The following is an 11,852-nucleotide window of genomic DNA, read 5'->3' as shown; positions in this document are numbered from 1 at the left end:
AAGGCTTACATTGAGTTGTTAAATCCATTACCCTTAGTAGAGACAAAGAATGTGACTTTGATAGAATCAAGGCTACCTGTGGCAACCTCGATTGCTCTCCGACTGTTATGTTGAAACTCCAGTGCCTCAGAAGAGGAAATATGCTTTTTTGTATTCTTATGAAGAGCTGCTTAAATCAGTGGAACTGTGCATGGTGATCTCAGTAAGAACAGTGAAATGAGCTTGTATGCAGTATTGCTGTCACGCTGTGTGTATGTAGACCGTGTGATAAAATAGAATTTGGAGCACATCCATAGGTAGTCCTTGTCCAACTTAACTTTGCAGTTTACTGACTGAACGCAGATTAGTAACATTTGTAAATTGGAGTTATGTTTTTTCAAAATGCTTTGGTAGCTGGAGAATTCTTTTCAAAGGTCAAAAACAAAACAAAACAAAAACCTTTTGGAGGCATTAAGTCATGGTCACTGTTTAAATTCTAGTCTCATTTGAGGAGCTCTTTATTTAGAGTTATCTTAAAATTGCCATTTAGAATGAAATGTTGAATTGATATTAAAAGTCTTTCATTTTAATATCAATGTAATATGTCAAAATCAGTTGATGTTTGTCCACCAAGCTCTGGATTTATTTAGGTGGTGAAAATTTTCACTGACCTATACCTCTTAGAGCCTCTTTGAGGTCTCTTTGTTTCTTAATTCTTATGTAAATTTTCTGTTGTGGATTTGGCAGCATTTGGGAATATTTGGAATTAAGTGCTTGGCCTGAGATAAACAGTAGAAAAGAAATAATCCAAAATTGTCAACAATTTCTGAGTAGTCTTTTGGTTTGGCCTTGCTGGCACAATTTCTGTTTGCTTTGTTGTGAATGTTGCAAAAACAAAATTTGTTTGCAGAAATACTTGGAGAAGCCCTTGGAGCAGCTGTTCAGCTATGTGCAGCCACAACAGAAAGATTACAATACATAGTTAAGGCTTCGGGATAAAGTTAGCAGATAAAATGTAACTGCTCAAGTTGGATGTTGGCCAGTATGCCCAAGGTAGTGCTGCTGGAGTGCTAGAGAAGTGACAGAGGTTTTATTGATATGTCAACTGGAAACAAAGAAGCAGCCTGCTGAAAACTATAAACACAGATAAAGCAAGTTCCAGACAGTTGTAAAATGGTGGAGAGATCTGTTGCTCCCAGTGAAGCTGTTCTAAGTATCAGGAGCCAGAGATGTGGCTTTATATACAAAAACAGTGTTTCAAAAGTAAAAGCTACTGATATATAATATAAACATGCATTTGGATTTTTTTAATTTTGCATGCTTGTTTGTTTCATTAGAGTTAAAGCTGATGATTCTCTTTTATCTTTGCTAAATTAACTCTCAAGTGCTTGATATTATGTGAAGAATTAAACTGACAAATGGCTACCAGTAGAAAGCCATTAGATATTAGCCATGCCTGGCTAGTGGGGATAATTTTCCCTGTTGCTTACATGTTATGAAAGATTTAAAATGCATTGTGAGAGGCTTGTTACTGCTTCTAGGAGCAAAGCATTTTATGCAACATTTGTTATTTCTGTGCTCCTTGTGGACCATCATAGTTCTTAAAACTGTTTCTTGGAGACATGCATCCCCAGCAACTTCCTGTAGCCCTGCTCTATGAAGTACAAGTTTGGCTCTCCCTGCAAGCCAAGGAAACGGGTGCCTGTTTCAGTGTTTTCTCTCCTACTGTCTGTTCCAACTCACTCCCCAGAGCTCAGCCCTCAGAATATCCTAAGCCGTGTTATTTGTGATCGCTAACTGATGCTTAACTGCTGTCACTTTTCTGAGGGGTGTCTTCATGAATAGGCAAGCTTGGTTGAATCGGAGTTGTACTGCAGGAGCTCCCCACTGTAAGCTTTAGGTTGACTAAAAAAAGCTCACCTGACCTCAGGCTGTTTCTTCAGAGCAGTTACGCACCTTGTTCTGGGTGCATGCTGTAAAATATGCTGGTCCTTCTGTCCTCTCTTGGTCTGGGCTGGAAAGTGCAAATATTTAAAAGACACCCTCTTGAGCTTGAAACATACCTTGATATTTGTTTAAAAACTTCAAGTCCTAACCTTTTTTGAAAAATGACTTTTAAGCCTGGTTAATGATCGGATACATTACAGTAATTTCTAAAGTACTTTTTCTGTTTCTTGGTGTAAACTTGCAAACGCAAGACAAAAATGTCTCATCTCTTCATTTTTACCTCAGCTTGCAACATATACTTTCTTCTTCATTGTTACAGCTACAAAACAAACTCTGCATGACAGAAGAACTAAATCCTTTTTATTAACCTCCTGGATAAAGCATTCTTTCTGCTCTTTCATGGGCAGCTAGCTATGTTTTTCCCCCTCCCCTCCTTAAATCACTGTAAGGTCGTGTAAGTTCCCTGTCTTGACCTGTCACCTGCTAGGAAGAGATGTTGTGCTGCAAAATTCCTGATGCTGCGAAGCCAAACATAGTTGGCCTCAGGTGTATGAAAAAGGAAGGTCAAATGCAACAAGGGCATAGCAGGTTCATGATAATATTATTGCTGCCACTTCTGTAAATTTTTTCAGTAGCAATCAAGGGACTAAACCCTTTCACTGCTCTTTCAATAGAATATCCTGAAATTCAGGTATCCTCCAAAGTTCTCTTAGCTTATGAAATCTTTAAAATTAGTTAGCAGGGGCTGTTAGTGTTTCTCCACCCAGAGCACAGAGGACGTGGTTCAGATTTTACAGACACCAGAGAGGGCCTTTCCATGGAAGCCCATGATTTTGTTCTGTTTTGTGTACCAAGATCGTCATTGGCACATCAAGGTGAAACTGTGGAAAGTGTTTTCTTAAGTGTCTCTGTAAGGACAGGAGACTGTTTGGAGAAACTGCTGTAAACTTCCCCAACTTTGATCCTTCCTGAAGGGGAAGCGCGTAAAGTTCTGATTCTCTCAGGAGAGTATGAAAATCCTTTCCTGTTTCCATAGCCAGCTCTGGCTTGTTCGGAGGGAATACCTTTCAAATATTGTATCTCAGTGTTCTCCTGCTACTCCTGACCCAAGTTAAGGGCAAAATATTATCGTTAAGGCCTATTTAAAAGATTCTCTTTGCAGGTGCAGTTAAAGGTGAAGAGGTGAAGCAGTGTCCTAGAGGGTTTTGAGAACACATTGTGCTGAGGAAAGCATTGTTTCATTCCCAGTTGCTTAAGCACTGTCTTGAGATTGAATGTTTTATTTTCTTCTGCTGGAATTACGAGTCAATCAGAGTAACACTAAACTAGGTACAACACAGTTGTGTTTGAACATTGCTCTTGAACGTTAGATTGTAAAGTAGGTTACTCTAAGTAGGAGGAATTAGTTTTAAGCTTGATGGAGCTATTTACCAAAATCATCAAAAATTAGTGTGCTACACAATGTGCCAGGTAAATATTCAATTAAGAACAAGCAGAGTAAGTGGAAAATGCAAGCAGAGAACATTTTGTAAATCATCAAAACTTTGACAGGTGCAGAAAACACCTTAAGTACACAGATCCCTAGTCTGTTTATAATAGCTGTTAGCTAAGTTTTTATAGGACATGCTTCCCTGACAAGCTTTCCTTTAGTTAAGGTTAGCAGCAGTTGATTTTGGGGGGCTATGTCTGCCTGTGTCTTTATTACCAGGAGATAATAAAGCTTCAGCGAAGCACCCAGGTAGTTATACAAATAGGTGGATATCCAAATATCCAAATAATGAGTCTCAAACTTTGCTTATCCAGACATCTTCCAAATACTTCTTGTGTGCAAAAGTTAAATTGGAAATCTCATAATGATAGGCTTTCATGGGAGCTTGCTTATTTCCTGCTTCCAACTTGGGTGGATATGCTGCAGGAACAGCTGCTTTCACAGTAATTTGGCAATTGCATTTCTAATTCCAAATGAACTGAGAAAATAAAGGGGTAGGAGAGACTGCGCTTCTGTGAAATGCCAAAAAGAGTGATTTGATCCAGCTTGGGTTTTGCATGCAGGTTTGTGTCATTAAGAGGAGAGAGGAAAAAGGGAATTCTGTAGGTATTGTTTGCAGATTGCTTTAACTATTCAGATGATGTTCAAATGCATTAACAGCAAAAAACTGAGAAAATTGCTTGTGAGAGATGATGAACTTTATATGTACTGCACAACTAGTCTCTTACACTTGCTTTCTCTTCTTCCTAGAAGCTCTAATGAGCATACATATCATGCTCTCTTTTGGGAACTAAAGCTAACTGAATAAATTAATCCTGGCAGTAGCTCAGGGCCTTTCTTGAACTCCAATTCAGTCTGTGTAAAAGAGGTGTGTTGCTTTCTGTAACCACTGGAAAAGAGACTAAGCAGAGAAGAATTTACTGCACAAGGGAGGACTGCAGTCCTAAAATGGCAGAGGAGGGAGGCTTTTAGGTGAGGCAGTGTCAGCATACTCTTCCGAGAGAGGTCAGCTTGAACATCCTGCTTAGAATCAGTAAACTTACAGATCTAAAGAAAGCAGAACAGTGAGGAACAGAGGGCACTTCCAGAAGACTCGCAAAGGATAGGAGTTGAAAGGAGAAAAGAGGTATTTCTTTAACGCTGTACAATGTACATAGGACATCACACTGTAGTTTCAGCCCAAGTTTCCTTCTTGTCAGTTTGGAATAAGGCAGCATTCACTGCTATATATCAGTGCTGGCACAATTTTTTCCCCACTCTCTTTCTGTCAAGTGGTCCTGCCCTCTTATGGGAAACTCTAATAGCAGCTGTGGATCAAGGGCATGGTGACACAGATAAGCTGGGCTTGACGCAGTTGTAGATTGGTTCTCAGAGACATTTTTTTTAAGGAGCATATTGTGAGTTGTGAATTATCAGCTTTTCCTAGCCTCATGCATCTCAGCCAAAGTTACAGAAAATAGCAAGGATAGCAACTCAAGTTATGGCAGTGTGGGAGCTCATGTGGAAGACAAGCTGCAGACAGTACAGTTTAGTGTGGGCAGAGGAGCAGTTACAGGACTACAGTAGCCTAGCTTCCTGAGTAATTAGAAAGTTTCAGTATGATAGCTTGTTTCTTCCTCAGTACTAGCAAACTTACCATGGTAGAAGTGAAGGGGATGATAGGACTTAACTGGCAGATGACATACTGTGTGCAAGGTGAAGTGCAGTAAATAATATATGTAGCTTAAAACAGAAGTGTGCTTTAAGACCCTACTTTGTCTGTGGATAAAATAAGAGAATCAGGAAGAGGGGATATTTCTGTCTTAAGTAGAATGAGATGTGTTGAGCAGCAGGTTCCCTGTGTGTGCTTCTGCCTAGCTTACCCACTTGCTGTACTCAGGAGAAATATGTGGTCTTTAACAAGATTTCACACATCTTTGATAGGACCTGGCTGCTCGGTTGTTCACTGATTATTAGGCCTGAAGTACTGGTTCATTAAGATACAAGTCTGACTGTAAGTGTCTGAGAAGCCACCCAATTAATGTCAAACAAATGCTTTAGCCACTTACAGAATCCAGGGTTCTGGTTTTCTGATTTGTAGGAAGAATCTGTAAAATATCATCGTATAATGAAGGTGTGTAGCTATTAAATCATAATTATATTAAAAATGTGGAATTCAGAACCAAGTAATAACTTTTAACTCTGCAAACTCATTTAATTTCCCAGTGGAATAGCATTAGAATAGATCTTTCCTTCCCCCTTTGCCAGCAATGTACATCATTAAATATGTACTTAGTAGCTGGTAAAACAGACTGAAAGTTAAACTAACTTTGCTAATAATGAGCTGGAATTCTCATAATGAAAATGCAAGGTACCTTATTTAAATGTTGGCCCCTTGACAGAATCTTCAACAGCCTCACAAGACTGTCACTAATCTTTTTTGTAGGTGCCCTGTAGCCAAAAATGTGCTGATGTCTGGCTTTGCACAGACTGGAGACCTGGGAGATTATATGTTTTGAATAGGATCAAATGACCATAAGGGGAGAGCACACTATACTTAGCTGTCTTGTCACACAGACAGAAAAGTGTTTTGCATATGACCTTGTTAAGAGCATGAGTTAAGAGCACCACTACAAAGTAGAGGCAGGGATACTGAAGCTACTTAGATTGTTGTTGAGAATCTATGTTTTTTCTGGTCATTTGCTTACATTTTTGGTTTTTTTTCCCTGTACTCTCATTTTGGCTTAGCGATTTCAAATTTCATGCTGACTCTAAATCAGATGGAAAGATGAGGATGAGAAAATGTAAGACAGCTCAATGCGGTTTCATGATCCAGTTCTCTTCCATGCTGGAAAGGCACAGCACCAGTTTGTTACAGGATTTCTTTTTCACCGTCACTGTCAAGTCCTGCTTTTTGGATAGCAGTTATTTGTACTCCTTTCCTACTGCAAAGTCTGCCCTGACATACTCCTCAGCTGCTGTGTCTTTGAGCATCTTTCCAAATTACTGTGACCAGGCTGACTACTTCACCACAAATTAGTTCTCTTCTGTTGCAGTGCACACCTCTGTCTCCAACTTAACTGATTCCCACACTCACAGTCTTATTTGCCGCTTTTCTGTTTTAGATATCCTCTTAAATCTTTCCCTCCTGCAGTTTCTATCTCTGCACAGAAGATTTTCACTGATCATCAAAGAACTGACATCCTTTACACCACTACCACCCACCTCTTTGTTACAGACATAATTTTATTTACTTCTCCTTTCCTTTACCAAAGGTAGCACATGGTGCAGAAGACTGCCCTGTTGGAGTCTGCAGGCAGTTAATCTCCCTTGCAAACACAGCTTTCACTGTCTTCAAGTCAATGGCTGCTTGTGAATTGCCCCAGAAATATCTAGTCACTAGCTCAAATCTATATGACTCATATTTTTGTCCAGGTATCACCCAACACCTTCTCCTAGTTAGGGCAGACAAAGCTATTGAAATGATTGTCACCAAGCAAAGTCAATCATGCTATCAACCAGCAACTGTTTCAATTACGTGTCTCTGCCAGGAGGAGTGTGTTTTTGCCCTGGTGCTTCTCTTTCACCTTTGTCCCAAAGGAGAGAGTAGGTACCTAAACTTAATTTTCTGTGAAAAACTTGTTATATTATGGATCTTGAATATTGCAGCCATCAAAACCACATGGCCTGTAGGAATCAGCAGCTTTTCCAGTGAATTGCTAAGATGCTGCCAGTAGAAGCTTTTTCAACTCATTTATTGTTGATCAAAAGTTCTGTTCCTATTCCCAGAAACATATTTTTATCACGAGAAGGGCCTCAGCCTCTTGTGAGCAAGCACAAGTAGGAAACAACAGCAAGACTTTCTATCTGTCCTGTGTTGCTCTTTCAGTTTGAGGCTGATAGTATAACATAGAGCTGTTTCAGCTACATGCAGAGGCAGAAGCGGAAGGAGCAGAGATCAAATAATATGAAGCAGCATGATAGTAAAAAGAAAAGCGTGTAAAAACATAAATGCCAGACAGATGTTTTGGGGGGGAGTGCAGTTAATCCATAGGAAATCAGAACAGTTGGATGGCTGCTTTAAAGTCTTTTAGAGGGGGAAATCAGCAGTGCTACCAGACTGGGTAGAGGAGAAAACAAAAATAAGCAGCACTGAGATGAGGAAAGAATGGCTTCTTATATATTACCTATATGGTGCTAAAGGGCATCACAAATCTACATAGCCCATTTTACTTGAGTGCTGTATAAATAAAAAAATTCTTTGGAAGCAAGGCTGTATACCTCCTCTCTAAGCACTCATCCTTGATGAGGATGACATAAGAAAACACTTTAAGGCTTGATCAGTTGAATAGGTCTATGGATTTTTGAAGGGGGAGGAGAGCAGTATATTCTGAATTTGTTTTGGACAAATCTATGATAGAAATGGGGCTTGGTGGGATATGGCTACTGTACTGGAGACAACACTGCACAAAAGAAGTGACATTTTGTCCTTTGGGGATAGCACTACTGTCTTTTTAATTGGGGTGAAAAAAATTAAAACTGTTTCCACTGTTGGTTCTCTCCCTCTGTTATCAAATGTAAAATCTGCAAACGCAGAAGTTACAATGGAAACAGGGAATTGCTGGGCAAATATTTAATTTTGCTGTCTCTGTTTACAGGATGTTTTCACAAATGAAGATACACAGGGAAATTAGGGGGGGGGGAAGGGAAAGAAAAAAAAAAGAGCTGCCCACTAGCTTCTGTTCCAGAGACTGGAGAGGTGTATCTTCCTACCTACTTTGGGTGAAAGGCCATACATGTAAGCATGGCCAGCTGCAAGAGGCAAGGAGTCAAGCTGGCTGAGCCACAGAGTGCAATTATTCTAAATCACTAGGCCCTGAAAATGCAACCTACAAACTGTTACTAAGAGAGCTTCTTTTCAAAAGGCAACCTCCGGTGCTTGAAAGATGGCTGGGAGAAGAGGGAGGTAGGTGGGTGACCACTGCAGTTGGTTTTCTTTGCTACTCTGCTGTAAGATGCAGAGTGGGGGAGGAAACTTCTACTTCCTTTTCAGCTGCTGAAGGCATGAACTGGTTTACAGGAAAGGTGCTAGGTTTTTTGGGCGGTGGAGAACAAAGACTCTGTGTGTAACTTAATGCCTTGCTGGGGAAGTCAGCTAGCATTTAGAGCTCTTAGATGCCAGTGTGCAACAGATCAGAAATGAGCTTGGAGCGTCTGCCATCAAATACACACAAACCACTTTAAGGAAGCATGAATTATGGATGAGGCACTCAAGAGCTGCTCAGGGCTAGCAGTGTTGACATGTCACAGGTGATCAGTGCATCGGTGGTCTGGTGGAGCTTTTTTGCTATGTGGCAAGGGTTTATGTCTTTTGGGCTGCAGGAAGACAGGAAGATTGAAAGCAGACCTGCAGCTCTGGCTCAGGCTGCACAGCGCATTTAGGATAGGTTGCATAGGGCTGATCAGGGCTGCAAGCGGGGAATCAAAAGGAACAGTCTTCTCTCCATGCCAATGCAGATTTCTTTGTACAACTAAGTTAAGCAACTTCGGGCAGGAGAGATTTTGAGCTGTGGCAGCTCTCCAGGAGCTAATAAGAACTTGAACTAGGGCCCAAGCCTTAAATGCACTTTATTTGGGCTCAGAGTGGCAGCTTTTCTTAGTGCTGTAATTCAACAAGAAAAAGCTTATAATCTTGTCTCCAAGTTTCCAGCTTTGAAACTTAGAGAGACTTCATCCTAATGAAAAGATAAGATGGAGTCTATCTCCCTTCATTTTCAACTGCCATCAGTGTACTCCCCAGAGCAGAGGTGAGGCCTACCAGTGAGGCAAAAACAGTTTGGCCAGTTGTGTCCTATGTGTCCAATGAAGTTCACTTCTATAACCATCCCAGGGAATGTGGGTACAGATACACAATGACTTTGGAAACCACCATGTTTGTTTCAAGTTACTGCCCCACAGGTTCATTAGCCTGGTTAAAATGCTTGTTTTGTTTTGTGTTGAGGGAGATGTTCCCCTAATGTAGCAGAGCTGTAGGAACGAGGCCTTCAACAGAACAGCAGGTATGTCATAAAGCAATAAGCACTTTGAGTACAATCACCTCATCTTCTTCTGCCCTCAGAAGACAGCTTTATACTTGCAATTTGGTGACTGCCTTCTTGCTATTGAAAGCAGTGGCCTGTTAGAAAGAGTGCTACAGGCATGACTGTAGTCACAGAACAGATTGGGCCTCGTATTTTGTAGCTGCCTCAACCCAGAAACCTTCTCAGTTTCCCAGATTGGCAAGTCGGACAGAAGGGAACGTTTTTCACCATCTGACCCCATTTTGGCTGCTTGAGGCCCAGTAAATCTTAAATTAAAGCCAAAGTTGTGGCTAAGAATCACTCAGTTGAAGCTCTGATCCTTCATTTTAAACACTGGATTTACTGATTTATAGCAGTAAAGCAAATAGGTTTCATTTATTTATTTTTAATTTTCAAACTTTTTAAAACAAGGAAGAGTAAAATGGCAGTTGACCAGAAGCTGAGTTCTCAGATAATACAGTGCAAAAATCAGTTTTGACTTGTTAGTGAAGGAATTAATGATAGGCACAAATTCATATGTATGTCTTATTCAATTAACTGAATACTTACAATATCTCTAGCCTGCTGATCTGAAATCGGTGATGTTTCTAGAGATGCTCATTATTCTAGAAGACAAGTTCAGAAAAAATGATCAGAGTTTATGATAATTGTTCCCTTCGTGTTTATCCTGATGATAATTAAAATCTTTGAAAGCTTTCTCCTTTTTAGCACTTCCATCCAGGAAGGCCCACTCCGCTCCACTTGTGCTTGCAAATGAGGCACAGAGAGGAGCAGAGCCTGCTGGGGCCTCTTGGAGTTTCATGAGGAAACAAGGCCTGATTAGAAAGTGGAAAAAGGAGAGACTGGGAACTTTTATGTGTCAGGGAAAAGAGATGAGAGTTTTAGAAACTGTATGCAGAACAAAAAGAAAGGTTTAAACTTTTGAACATCTAGCTTCTGTTCTTAGGCATGACAGAAATAGGAACTAATTGAGCAATATAATTTGCTTATTGGAGTTGGCTTTGGCGAGATTAGTTATAAAAGATTACAAACAAAACAGTGAGGTTTTTTCCTCTGTGGGGAAGGGGTGTAAAGAAATATGAAGTAAGCATTGTAATACAGTCACAAGCATTTGAAATGCACGTAAGTATAATGTCCTCTTCTGTACCTTTTACCTTCTTTCTGACTTGTGAGCTCATAAAACTTGTCTACAAGGGTGGTGAAGAAGGGAGGAAAACCTCAGCACTTGGGGCAGGCAGGAACTTCACTGTCACTTCTGTGTCAGTGTTGCTTTGGGTATTTTAAATCAGTGGGATCTTGTTCCTGAAATGTTGATAAATTGTGTCAGGCAGAAAATCCGGATCAGTGATAATCTTATAGCTAAGGATAACATCTAGAGTAAATAGTGCTCCTCATCCCATACAGTTCATATTGCTGTAAAACCTGATCGTGGATATTGTTTTGTTGCACAAGCCATATACCCATGCCCTACTGTGCTGCCCACTGCGCAGGTGGAAATTAAAAAATAAAACAGTAAAAATAAAAGTTTTAGGTTCCAGAAAACTGAGAAGAAAATCTAAATAAACAACTGTAATCAATGGATTTGTTTCGGACTGTTTTCAAATAACAGCCATGATTTGTAACACTAACTGCCCTTCTCAGCAGCAAGTAGTTGTAGAGCTGGATTTTAAAGAAGGACTGAGGAAACCAAATTGCTCGACTGCCACAAATATCCTGCTCTGTTCCTGTACAAGAGCATAAACCAACAACTATTAATAATAAGAAGGAAGTTTTATTAACTGCTGGAAAAAAATATTTCTTTCAAAATTTCCCAGTAAAATTAAAGTGACTTAATTCCCAAACTTTCTTTCAAAAAAGGCATTTTTTCAAGCTGTTGGAAATTGGCCACTATGTATGTCTGTAACACATTAGGCAATGTTTTTCAAAACACCTTGTGGACTGCTAATTGGGGTTTGCATAATACCGCAAAATTGCAGGCATTCCTTTGAAATAAATAGAAATGAAAACTGCTTTTCTGGGATAGAAGAAAAAGGAATTTTTTATTTTTAACAAAAAGACCAAACAAAAATCCTTTGTTTGAATATGTCATAACAATTGTTTGTTTTTGTTTCCTGAAGAAATTAGAATCATTTGAGGAAAACTTTCTAAGCAATTTTGAGTTACACAAGTTCAAGGGGGCCTTGTACATACAGTACTACTGTTCAGGCCAAGAGGTAAACAATTATGAAATGCTTTTGAAATGCAGGGTTGGTGAGGCTTTTCAAGGTTATGTATTTTGTCGCTGAACATAACAGTAAGTTGCTGAGAGCAGGCATGAGTGATACTTATGCACAGATGTGCAAATTAAAAAGTTATGAAATTTAATAGCTCAGGGTCCA

The sequence above is a fragment of the Meleagris gallopavo genome, chromosome 2 (genome assembly GCF_000146605.3).
Source record: "Meleagris gallopavo isolate NT-WF06-2002-E0010 breed Aviagen turkey brand Nicholas breeding stock chromosome 2, Turkey_5.1, whole genome shotgun sequence".
Taxonomy (NCBI): domain Eukaryota; kingdom Metazoa; phylum Chordata; class Aves; order Galliformes; family Phasianidae; genus Meleagris; species Meleagris gallopavo.
Note: the sequence above shows the minus strand (reverse complement) of the source record.